This window comes from Trachypithecus francoisi, unplaced genomic scaffold, assembly GCF_009764315.1.
Source record: "Trachypithecus francoisi isolate TF-2019V2 unplaced genomic scaffold, Tfra_2.0 Lachesis_group15, whole genome shotgun sequence".
NCBI classification, from domain to species: Eukaryota; Metazoa; Chordata; class Mammalia; order Primates; family Cercopithecidae; genus Trachypithecus; species Trachypithecus francoisi.
The window spans coordinates 88,056,479-88,068,627 of NW_022681460.1; the positions used below are offsets into that span (position 1 = coordinate 88,056,479).

Below are 12,149 nucleotides of genomic sequence, written 5' to 3' on the forward strand. Positions count from 1 at the left end.
GGTACTACCTCCCATTTCCCTGTGTTCCAATGAGTATTTATATGCTAAAATTTCCCAAATCATTATCACCAGCTCGAGTTCTCCCCTGAGCTTTGACTCTAAATACTCAACTGCCACTCGGACACTTGAGCATGGCTATCTATCAGGAACTGGAAAAAACAAAACAAAACAAAACAAAAAACTCCAAGTGGGGATTCTTGTTTCCTCTTCAAATGTATCTTTCTGTGCTTCTTTTAACCAAATCAGCAATCTGAGTGTCATGCCTAAAGCCTTCTTCCTCCTCACTCTCTATACCTAATGCTACCAACGCCTGCTGAGTCAAAATACAGAATAAAAATAAAAATAAAAATAAAAAATCCTGTCAGTCCATTCATATTATTCATTCCCACTTCCACCATCTTAGTTCAGCCCATTATCCTAAATCCCTTTAATTACTTCATAACCTTTTAATGAATTTTCCTCTTCTAACCCTTCCAATTCATTTTCCATACTGCAGTCAGAAGGATTTCCCTGAAACTCACTAACAAGCCTCACAAAGTGGTTCATGATCTGCTTCTTGCTTGTCTTTCAACCTTACCCCTCCCCACTCTTTTCCTCTAATGCCTTGTATTAATCCATTCTCACACTGCTAATAAAGACATACCCAAGACTGGGTAATTTATAAAAGAAACAGGTTTAATTGACTCACAATTCCACATGGCTGGGGAGGCCTCATAATCATGGCAGAAGGCAAATGAAGAGCAAAGTCACGTCTATGGTGGCAGGCAAGAGGGTATGTGCAGGGGAACTCTCCTTTATAAAATAACCAGATTTCGTGAGACTTACTCACTATCACTAGAAAAGCATGGGAAAGACCTGCCCCCATGATTCAATTGCCTCCGTCCGGGTCCCTCCCATGACCCTTGGGAATTGTGGGAACTACAATTCAAGATGAGATTTGGGTGGAGGTACAGCCAAACCATATTATTCCTGCTGCCTCTTTGTCCTCCATCATTTGCCCCACACTTTATATTCCAAGCATTCCAAATTTCTTTCAGTTCCTGAAATACATCATATACTTTCTCACTTAGGGCCCTCCTCCCAAGCTAAAGTGCTCAATTATTCACCTGGAATATCATGGTCCATCCACCTACCCCCAACCCCACTGCAAGTTTTATTTGCCTGAAATTCTCCTGCTCATCCTTAAAAACCTCAGGTTAATTGCCACTTCCTTTGGGAAGTCTTCGCTAACTCTTCTAAGATTCTGTTGTTTTTCTGCCATATGGTCCTAATAGCATTATGTTTGATTTATTGTTGTACTTAAGTCATCATTTGCTATTTATTTTTCTTTTAAAAATTGTTACTCATTAGGTTGTGTCACAAAGCAGACACAAAGTCTATTTTATTGGTTTTGATATTCAAAGTTAATAAAAATAATCCATACAAGTGGCTTGAAAGCTATATACTGTATGAATGAGTAGATGAATGAGTGGATAAATGAATCAGTGAACCCACAGGCTCATTTCCACTAGAATAGCACTTCTCAAACATTTCCCAAAGCATTAATACTATTGGCAGAAGAGTGTGAACGAGTGCCCAGGAAATATATTAACTTTGGGGGACACATCTGAAAACTACATGTGAACCTTCAGTTCCATCCCATAATATAATTGAATACATTTTAATATAAAACAATACTTTCCTTATTATATGCTCACTTAAAACCTTTAATTAAAATTTATATCCCACAAGATGGCTCCATATTTATCTTGCAGCTCAGTCTATCTCCTGGCATTCTGCTGGATACTCTAATAGGTCTGAGTGTTTGAGTTGCAGATCCTATTTACCTCAAGAATTGATTTTTCTCACAAGTCATGGAGGCATGTCTTCAGGTAGAAATTGGATTTTAGCAATTAATAGGAGGTATTCTGTGATTTCAAGTAACTGTTTTCATAGGATGCAAGGACACTTTTTGTCCTCCTTGTGACCTGTTTGACAGTCAACCCTGTGCTTAATAAAGCAACTAGAGGGTCACCTGATTAACTGGACATAAATGGTGTACCCTGTATCATACAAAGGCCAACTAGCATACTGTGCACAGCATGCTGGTGTCTGACCACTTACCCTGATTGGGCTGGCCACTGTGTGATATATTTAGGACTTTTAAATGGTGCACTAGGTCAGTGTTAATGTGCAAAGCTTAAAAAAGCCATTGAGGAGAGAAAAATATTTATTTGAAATGTGAGTTGGCCTCTCTGCTAGAAGGCAATTCCCAAGATCCCTTACGGATGGGGGCATTGAGGTCCCACAGCATTGTCCCCACAAAGCAAGAACTCCATCCACTCCCATGGTGGCTAAGCACTTTTAGTGAGTTGCCATAGTTACTTATTCATGGGGTAGGTAAAGTGACAGGCTTAATCCTATGGCCAAATGGTCCCTTATCTCTGTGATTCTTCTGGTTATCTGAAATGCCTTCAGTACATTGAAAAAACAATGTATATCCATCCTCCAACCACCTCCTCTTTCCCGCTTCCTTTATTCTCAAATTCCCAAGAAGAAAGTCAGCAAATTCTCATAATTAATACTACCTAAGAACAACTAAACCAAATAATAAGCCAATAAGTTATAGAAGTATATAGTTGAAAGAAGTATTTAAAAATCATACCATAAATACTGTCATAGTTTCAGTATTTTAATCACCAATAGAATTTTCAAAGGTGCTCTGAGCAAAATAATGTCAAAAGAAAGAGACACGAAATCATACATTTTAGATCTAGCTTCTACTTTTAAAAATAACTGCTTCAGTCATTTTGATTCAAGGATTATAAGGATCCTGGCAAAAGAAAAATTATAAAAAATGTCAAAGTCTCGTATTATCAGTGTCTTCTCCACGTGTGGCTATGTCTTTGAGACAAAGCCAGAGGTAGAACTGCACAGTAAAAAAGAGTCATGAATCCTGCTCTCAAATGAGCTCTAATGTCCTGGGCTCATTAGCACTGGAGCCAAGCTATTAAGAGGTCTGCAGTATCTTACGATGGTTTTGATTTAGGATTGCCACACATGAAAATGACTTCAGCTATTAGGACAGCAATAGTTGAATTACCAATTTTAGGAACTTTTTTTCATTGCAATATAGTAACTTGCTTGTAACTGCTTTTAAATTAATATGTTGACTAATTTGTAATTTATTTTTCTGTACATTTTCAACTGCACCGTAGCTGCCATTCAGTTGAAATGTTGTATCTCAAGAATAAAAGGATATTTAAACTAAATCGGAATACCAATATCACAACTAAAATAGCCTCAACATTTTTCAAAGAATATTGGAAAGCCATTACAAGAGACATAGAGATGATTTAGAATTAGAGTGGTTCCCAAGGTATTACTAGAATCATTTTATTACTAATATATTTTCCTTTGTAATGAGTTTTATGGATGCACTAACATTTCTACAAACCATTCTTTCCAATTTAATTTTTTTTAATCTGGCATATATTTTTTCCAATGTTGAGGTGAGAGAGGTGCTTGAGGGTGCAAAATTAGATGCATATACTCTCAAGTCATACAAATGAAAGTACCTGGCATTTCATCCACCTCATCCTGACTCTAGTCCTGTCAATAACTCCCAGAAAAGATTCAACCATAGTTCCAAATACCTCTACTGAAAACATCAAGGTTTCACTCATCCAGAAGGAAGTAATGTCTATCACTTGTTGAACATTTATGTGCACCAGACCCTGTGTTCCTTGCTTCTTCATATGAATGATCACATTGAACGTTCACAACAAGCATGAGGCAGACATTATAATCCACATATAACTGATGGGAATTTGAGGCTCAGTGTGGTTAAGTAACTCCTACAAAACCATTTATACAGCAAAGAACAAGGTCAAGGTTTAAGGTCAGGTCTGTTTGACTTGAAATCTAGTGTTCTTAATTAATAAGCTGTCCTAAATCTGTGAGACAGTGAATAGAATGGATTTTTTACAAAACAAGGTTTTTCCAACAGTGTAATTGCTTCAAAAACATAAAATAGCAATATCTAATGTTTAATAGTGTTACCAGCTAGAATTCTTGACAAATATGCATTAATGAATACTTTCCAACACGCTGGTCTCCCCTCTCACACCTAACGCTGTATGCACCTAGCATATATATTCCAATTGTAGGAAATTCCACTGGTGGCACACCCATAACCCTTTACCAGGCCTTTCATCGTGATACCCATCTCTCAGCTGAGGCAAGACTTGGCTGCTAATGGCTTGCAGCTGCCTCATTCCAGAGATCTGCCTTTTTGAATGAGAGCCTCCTCACCCTGACACCTCTAGCAAGATACATCACTTGCACTTCCCCCTACCCCTTGAACCTGGAGCCAATAACTGACAGATATGAGGTGTAAAATCCCGGCATCCTGTTCCTTAAGGGGTACCCACTTCTGTGGTGCAATTCTCCCTTCAGACCATGCCATGTATCAGTCTGAGGCTCAACTTTGGAGATCACATCTTTGTCTACTTTCTCCCCTACCCTTTTCAGCTTCTCTTTATCCTCCCACAAATATCATCTGAGAGGACTTTTTCAATAAATTGCTTACACTGAAATCTGCTGCTGGCTCTGCTTCTAGACACTCTGCCTGGAAGATCTGTCTTCCCTCTCATTTCTCTCTTATTTAATCCCAATGCATCCTTCAAACCCCTGTGCAAGTACCACCTTTTCTAGAATGCACTCTTTGACCACTCACCTGGCAATGATTTTCATTCTCCTCCATATTCTCACATTCGCCTATGAGCCTAAGTTATCCATTTTGTTAAATAATTATTTGTTTGTTTCTGTGAAAGTACTCCTCTCTTATCTCAATGCACGAAATCATACACTTTCTTGAGGGCAGGTATCCTACTTGATTTATGCCTATGACAACACTAAGCACTTAAGAACGGTTCATTGCTTGCTAAAATAATGTGTTGAAATGTAAATGATCAATATAGGTATCATGTTAAATTATAAATATGTATAACAAAATGCTTTGAAGTGCTTTCACTATGTAAAAAAATAAAAACTTTTCTTTCAGTCTTCACTAGGTCTTTCAGGTACCAGGCACAGGAGGGCAAAGGAGATGGACTCTTTCTGATGGTCAAAGCTAAGGACACACAAATCTTTCTGAATCAAATGAGAGACTGGCATGGAGCAGAAAAACAGCATTCCTCATGCCAGCAGTAGAAATGAATATCTTGGGCTCCTTATCTTCCCACATGGCTACCAGTAGAACCATCACTACCCCAGATAAATTCCGCTTTAAGAGAAATGTCAAAGGGGACTAGTACCTCTCACTAGAGACACATGTAGCTATCCATGTTTACAGTTATAGGCTATTCTCATTCTTAATGAGAATTGAACTGATGTCACTAAAAGGCAGTACATGTAGACTAACCAATGGGAAATGATCAACTTAGTGACGGTAATTCTATCACAAATCATAAAACACACTTCAAGGAAAAGCTTCCTGACAAGGGAAATACATCATCAGAATAAGTTAGAATATGATTTTCCACAATTGAATTTTCTATTTTGTAATGCAAATTTATTTGCTGATGTTCCAGAATAAATTTTTGAGAGAAGTCACTTGAGCAATCTTATAAAAATATTTATTCTTAATTAAAGTACGTTTATATCTGTTCAACATTTGAACCATATCCAATTTCAGTTATAAAGCCTCAAATAAGTCATCTTCTTAACTGTACCCACGGGGTGTTGGTAAAATCAAATGCAGCTGAAGAAACTCTTACAGACTCTCAACATTCGCAGGTCATATAACGTAGAACAAAACTATTAAAAGTGACAGACTTTTGAAAGATCTTCATACTTTACTTTCTGCCTTTATGCTTTGAATTCAGACACCATAATGTTTTATTCAAGCAAATTTTTTTAAACCTTGTCACATAATAAAAGTCAAATAAGTTTCATTCTTTCAGGAATTATTGATTAAACAAAACACAACAAAAAAAACTACCTGTGGCTAAAATATGACTTAGCATTCAGAAGATAATTTCAATTTTTATAAGAATTAAATCTGGTAATTCATCAACATAATGATGCTAGTGACTTGCAGTTTATGGCTTATAAATTTAAAGATATTTAAAGAATAAGATGCCGTATTTTCCTCCAAGAGCCAGATACTTCATTTCACTCAATTTATTTGATCCTGAAATAAAAATTATTTCCACTGATTTTAACCCAGATTCTATTTTTTATTATAGATTTTTGTTATCCCTTTTGAGACCTCGAAATAACTGCAACATGAGCTACGATTGTACTTGGCTTTGATCTTCACACAACATTAGATTTGGGCCTGCTTGCATACAAATACCAGTTATTTCTAAAGTTTGTGGTATCTTTCACTTTTAAAGTACTTTTAATTTTTTTGTTTTATCCAAATAGAAGCATTTTTGTTGTAACTTCTGTGTACATAATATTAATTTACTTTAAATTCACAGGAGGCTGGGTGCAGTAGCTCATGCCTGTAGTCCCAGCATTTTGGGAGGCCTAGGCGGGTGGATCACTTGAGCTCAGGAGTTTGAGAATAGCCTGGGCAACATGGTGAAACCTCATATCTACTAAAAATACAAAAGTTTGCTGGGCATAGTGGCATGCACCTGTAATCCCAGCTACTCTCGTGACTGAGGCAGGAGGATCACTTGAGCCTGGGAGGCAAAGTTGCAGTGACCTGAGATCACACCACTACACTCCAGTCTGGGCAACAGAGTGAGACTTAATTAACTAACAGGAAACATTAACCTAAATTTTTAAAACTATGTAGGAATTTGTAACATAATATTAACAGCTAAAATCTATTCACAGAGAGCTGCAGGAATTCATGTCCAATGCCTTTAGAAATCAGAATGTTAGTAGTAATCTAAGATTTCTAAACTTCTGGTAAATTGCATACATGTGATTATCACAAAGTGTTATTGTCATCCTGTGGAGACCAAAAAAGAGGTAAAAGAAATGGTTTTCCATCTGTCATCTCCCCTCCTGTTATATTAATTCTTTCCACTGGCCAAGGTGTTAGCCAGAATTGATAGTGTTATTGATGCCAGATTTTATCTGCTCAGGGGTTTGGACCCATAGTAAATAAGAGCAACTGAGGAGGAAGCTGTAGTGGTCTCCTGCAGAGTTTGGAAATTATAGAAACCAAACCCATCAAAGTTGAGTTTGGAAATTATAGAAACTGAACCCATCGAAGTCTTCTGTAGAAGTATGGCCTGCCTCCAACCCTTGTCTCCCTATGATCTGTTTCTCAGAAAGTAGGCAGAGTGGCACAGTATTAAGCAAGTATTATCTTCAAAATCATCTAATCGATTCCCAACATTTAGAATAAAATTCAAACGAAGCACAAGGTCCCACGTGATCTGACTCCTACATGTACAAGGTCCTACATACACAGTACAAGGTCCTACCTGTCTCCAGATGTCATCTGCTCTTACCCTGGCTGCCCTATCCTGGCTCACAATATTAGATCCTTTAGGGCCTTGTTTCTGTTTCTCAAACATGAGAAGCTATACCCTACATGAGATGTTCATTCCCATCTTAGGACCTCTGCATTTCTCTGCAAACATCTACAGAGTTGGAAAGTCCCTCACTGGGTTCTAACCAACCCAACCCTTCTTTAGCAGGGCCTTTCTTGACTACCCTTTCAATTAACTCCCACCCCATGATCTATTCCAACACCTGTTTTCATTTCTTCCCATCCTTAGCATTATATGAAATTATCTTGTTGACTTATTTATTTCCTTATTCATTGGCTTTTTCTCCTTCTTCCCATCCCCTCTAAAATAAAAGCATCTTAAGAATGGGCACTTGTGGCCGGGCGCGGTGGCTCAAGCCTGTAATCCCAGCACTTTGGGAGGCCGAGACGGGCGGATCACGAGGTCAGGAGATCGAGACCATCCTGGCTAACACGGTGAAACCCCGTCTCTACTAAAAAATACAAAAAACTAGCCGGGCGAGGTAGCGGGCGCCTGTAGTCCCAGCTATTCGGGAGACTGAGGCAGGAGAATGGCGTAAACCCCGGAGGCGGAGTTTGCAGTGAGCTGAGATCCGGCCACTGCACTCCAGCCCGGGTGACAGAGCGAGACTCCGTCTCAAAAAAAAAAAAAAAAAAAAAAAAAGAATGGGCACTTGTTTACTTCTGTTTTCCCATTGCTTAGAACAGTGCCTGGCATCTCATAAGAGCTCAAAAATATTTGTTTGAATAAATTAATGAATGAATGACATGAATAAGTGCTAGACACCTATGAGTTTACCACCCATATTCCCCAGAACAGATGGTTACATCTAGGGCATGAGTACATCTACAGCTTAATTGTGGTCATGTATAAAGACCTCCCAAAACAGAGCCAGCAGAGCCATAGCCACTGCTTACCAGACTGGAGGGAAAGCCTTTCCTTAGTTGCCTCACATGGATTCCCTTTTGTTTGATTGAATAAATGCATTTTCATCTGTAGAAGGCATCTAGTAACTGGTTTGTTTAATGCAAATTATTAGGGAGCAAAAGTGGCCCTCACAACTTGGGCAGAAGGGGAATAATGCAGGCACCAGGTCTGTGACCTTACCCTTGAGCAACGGTGGACCTGGGGCTGGGAATCTTAGGCTAAGACTGAATAACTTAGAAATAATCTGAGGTGTAAAAGTCAGAATCAAATTTTCATCATCCACTGAGCAGTAAAATCCATGTTTCCCTAGGGAGAGAACAGAGTCCTTTGATGCTTGATGTATAAACTGGTCCCACTCATTCTTTTCCTCCTAGGAACCCGTGCAAACCTATGATCCTGATTAGCAGAGATTCCCTTACACTTTTGAGCAGGGTTAATTTTTAAACATCTGTCAAATATACTCATCAGGTATTGGTCAATATAGATTTTAGTCACTCCCTCAGCACAGTATGAGATAGAAATCACGTCTAGCATAAATGCTGGTTAGGAGTATGTTTCCAAGCCTGATGTATAGCAAGTGGGTGCCCATGCAAAGCTCATGAGGCCAATCTAACAGTGCCTGGCACAAACGTTTTGCTCAATAAATATTTAATAAAATAATCTATATGGACGTTCCCTTGTGTCTTTCTTTAGTGCCTTGTAAAAGACATTTCTTTGTTTTCTTTTCCTTTTAGAATTTATTTCATTTATATTTCTCTTTAAGTCAATATTTGATTTTGTATGTCTTTGGGAATGACAGAGGACTTGAATCTACCTGTGTCCATTAGCAGTTCAACAAACCCCGCTGGGCACAGGTACTAACCATTCCCTGATGCTGCTCTCTGTCTGCAAAGAGCCTAGGCCTGAAAGCATTGTGGCAGCAAGTGAATAGAACGCATTGACTCTGGGGCACGTCCCTGGTCTATATTCACAGTAGTCATGTTTACATAAGCTTTTCTAACAATTTGCGTAACGTCTATGAGGACTTTTTCCCACCTACACTTGAGTCACTGAAATTTAGACCTTCGCTAGTTGTATTATGAGGAAGAATGGTGCCTTTGGAATATACTTTATGCAATACATTCACAATGAAATTTAATTAACCAATTGCAGATTAAAAACAAAAAGCCAGTATTCCTGCATATAGTACTTTCATTATTACAGGTACCTTATTTACAGAGCTCATCTTTGCTCATTTTAAAGAATAACCATTTAATAAAGAATTAACCATTTGATAAAGAAAAGCTCATTTCTTAGCACATTGACCTGTTTTTTCTAATTACTTTATTTTAAAAAGGATTACGTGAATGAATAGATACTTTTCATGAATATTTAGCATTGAGACAACAATTGAATTATTTCTCAAAATAATAAGGATTTTTCAATCGATTCAGCTAAATGTGGCCTTTATATACAATGCCTTTCTTAAGAACAGCTGGAACATTCTCTGAGGCCTTACCCAAGAAAATCTCTTGAGTTTAAATTATTTTTCTTTTATTTCCAGTCTTTGTCCTTATGTGTTGTTTTTTATTTTTATTTTTTATTTTAAGAGACCTGCATATAAATCAAGAGCAACAGAACAGTCTTTAGGAAGTTATTCACAGAAGGTAGAAATTACAGAAAGAAATTTGTATTTCTCAAAAATAATTTACCTCAGATCTTTAAGGATCTTAAACAAGTGTCTAATCTCTACATTTATACAAATATGGAACATAAAAATAGTCACAACATTTTAAAATGTATGACTAATATCTTAGAATATTACTTAGCAAAAAGAGAAATCAAAAAGTATTTGCATTTTAAATATGAGGTTGAATCCAATGTGAAGTCCTACCTATTTAACAAAATCTTTAAAAAAAAAAAATAGTGCTGATCTGTGACTATTTAAATATTAAAAATGTATTCAAAAGAATTTTCTGTTCCTGGTAACTTTATCTGTGGATCTCAATTCCTTATTGACAATTCGTGATATCCTAAAAAGTGTTTTAGAATAGTCAGATTGTTCAAAAAACAAAAACAAAAACAAACAAATAACAACAATGACAACAAAATAAACACCTCTGGTTTACATGTTAATATTCCAAAGAGCAAGCTATGTTTCAACAGAAAAGAGAAACTATGGGACCAAGAGTATAAGGTTTGTATTGTTATAATTTATTGCGTTTAAACTCAAAAAAAAAAAGGAAAACTGGAATAAAAGATGACTTAAGGAGGATTTAAAGATTGCTATCTGGAGAGGAAATAATATTGGGAGACAGCTTGACGATTCACTTGTAAACATTGTAAAATAAATAAAACTCACCAGAAAATATTTTTAACCTGTTTAAACACAGTTTTTATGTGACATAAGTAATAATGTCCTCGATAATTGCTTATGTGTTTGTTGAAAAATATCTATGCTTAGAAACTTATACATAATAAATTACTTCTTTCCTTTTGAGAGCTTAGCCTCTCTGAGTAGGAAGAAGAATAAAATGAATGATTCAAATAAGCAAGAAGCAAGAGTAAAATAAAAATGGAAAAATCTCAATTATCTTTCATGATGTTATCAATTTAGAATAATTAAATAAATAAGATATAGTTCAGTTGATGATTATGTTATCAAATCTGATTCATATCCTAAGGCAATTTCCTTCCTCCTGGAATATAACAGAATTTGCATTTTCTAAAATACACATTAGTATTTAAAGAGTTTATCAAACTTGCACAAAAGAAAAATAAAGTGACACTGACATAGCCATCATTGCACCCAGATGTCAAACAGAGCAAATTATTTCACTCAGAACAGAGATCACTGGCTTGCTTTATTTAGTTTTCCAATATATTGGTCAGCTCTGTGTTTCTAAGAAATACAAACTCTTCTTTCCGATTGCTGTTTACCAAAATATACATATTTGGAGTAAGATTAATAAATCCTTGAAAGTATATATTTTTCATGATTTAAAGTACCTTAACAACACACCATTCACCACAGTTGCTTGTGCTACTGCTGAACTTCATTTTATAATCCTCTCATATAAATTGTTCATAAGGGGACTCCTCTTATAGACTCTTGAAACAGGAATGTATTCTGTACATTTATGTTACAGGTTTATTATGATAGATTGTTCTTGCCACAGAACTGGAAACTACCAAGTCAGTTTATAAAATCTGTTCATAAAAACAGTCCTGACACTGAAGCACACTCATTTACCCAGCAACCCAAACCTACCTGACATATATTCAATTTCCCAGATAAAATCGGAAATGTCCTGCCAGATGAGAAGTGTGTGTGGACTAAGAGCAAACATTTTAGATTTTTATTTTTCTTCCTAAGCTTAAATAAAGATGACTTTGATGAGTAGTATGTGTTTTGGATTTCAAGTGATACATCTGTGAACCATTTAAGGTTACATTATTTCAACATAATTGAAGGAAACAACATACAACGTGTTGTTTGAAGGCCTATATTCATCTACTTAGATTCAAATCCATTCTTCAATATTTGTTCCAGTGTACTGACATTTGAAAGTAGGGATTCAAAACATTGTAGATATTCTGTCCATTATGAATGAAATTGGAGCCAAATATTATGACAGCTGAGCTCTAGAATACCCTGTCCTATAAAATCATGCCAACATTCACTGTGGGAGAGGTGAATTGTATTTGACAGCATATTCCCAGGCACTGTGTAATGAACCTTCAAACTTCAATTAGAGCCCATCA

The 12,149-nt window shown here is 36.6% G+C and overlaps 1 protein-coding gene and 1 pseudogene across 4 annotated transcripts in view; one reads left to right on the top strand and one right to left on the bottom strand.

Moving 5' to 3' along the window:
* Positions 1-12,149, bottom strand: part of LAMA2 (laminin subunit alpha 2) — a 622,674-nt gene that overhangs the window by 534,408 nt on the left and 76,117 nt on the right. The gene's annotated exons all lie outside the window — the stretch shown is intronic.
* LOC117098062 overlaps positions 1-12,149 on the top strand; it is an 87,000-nt pseudogene that overhangs the window by 38,679 nt on the left and 36,172 nt on the right.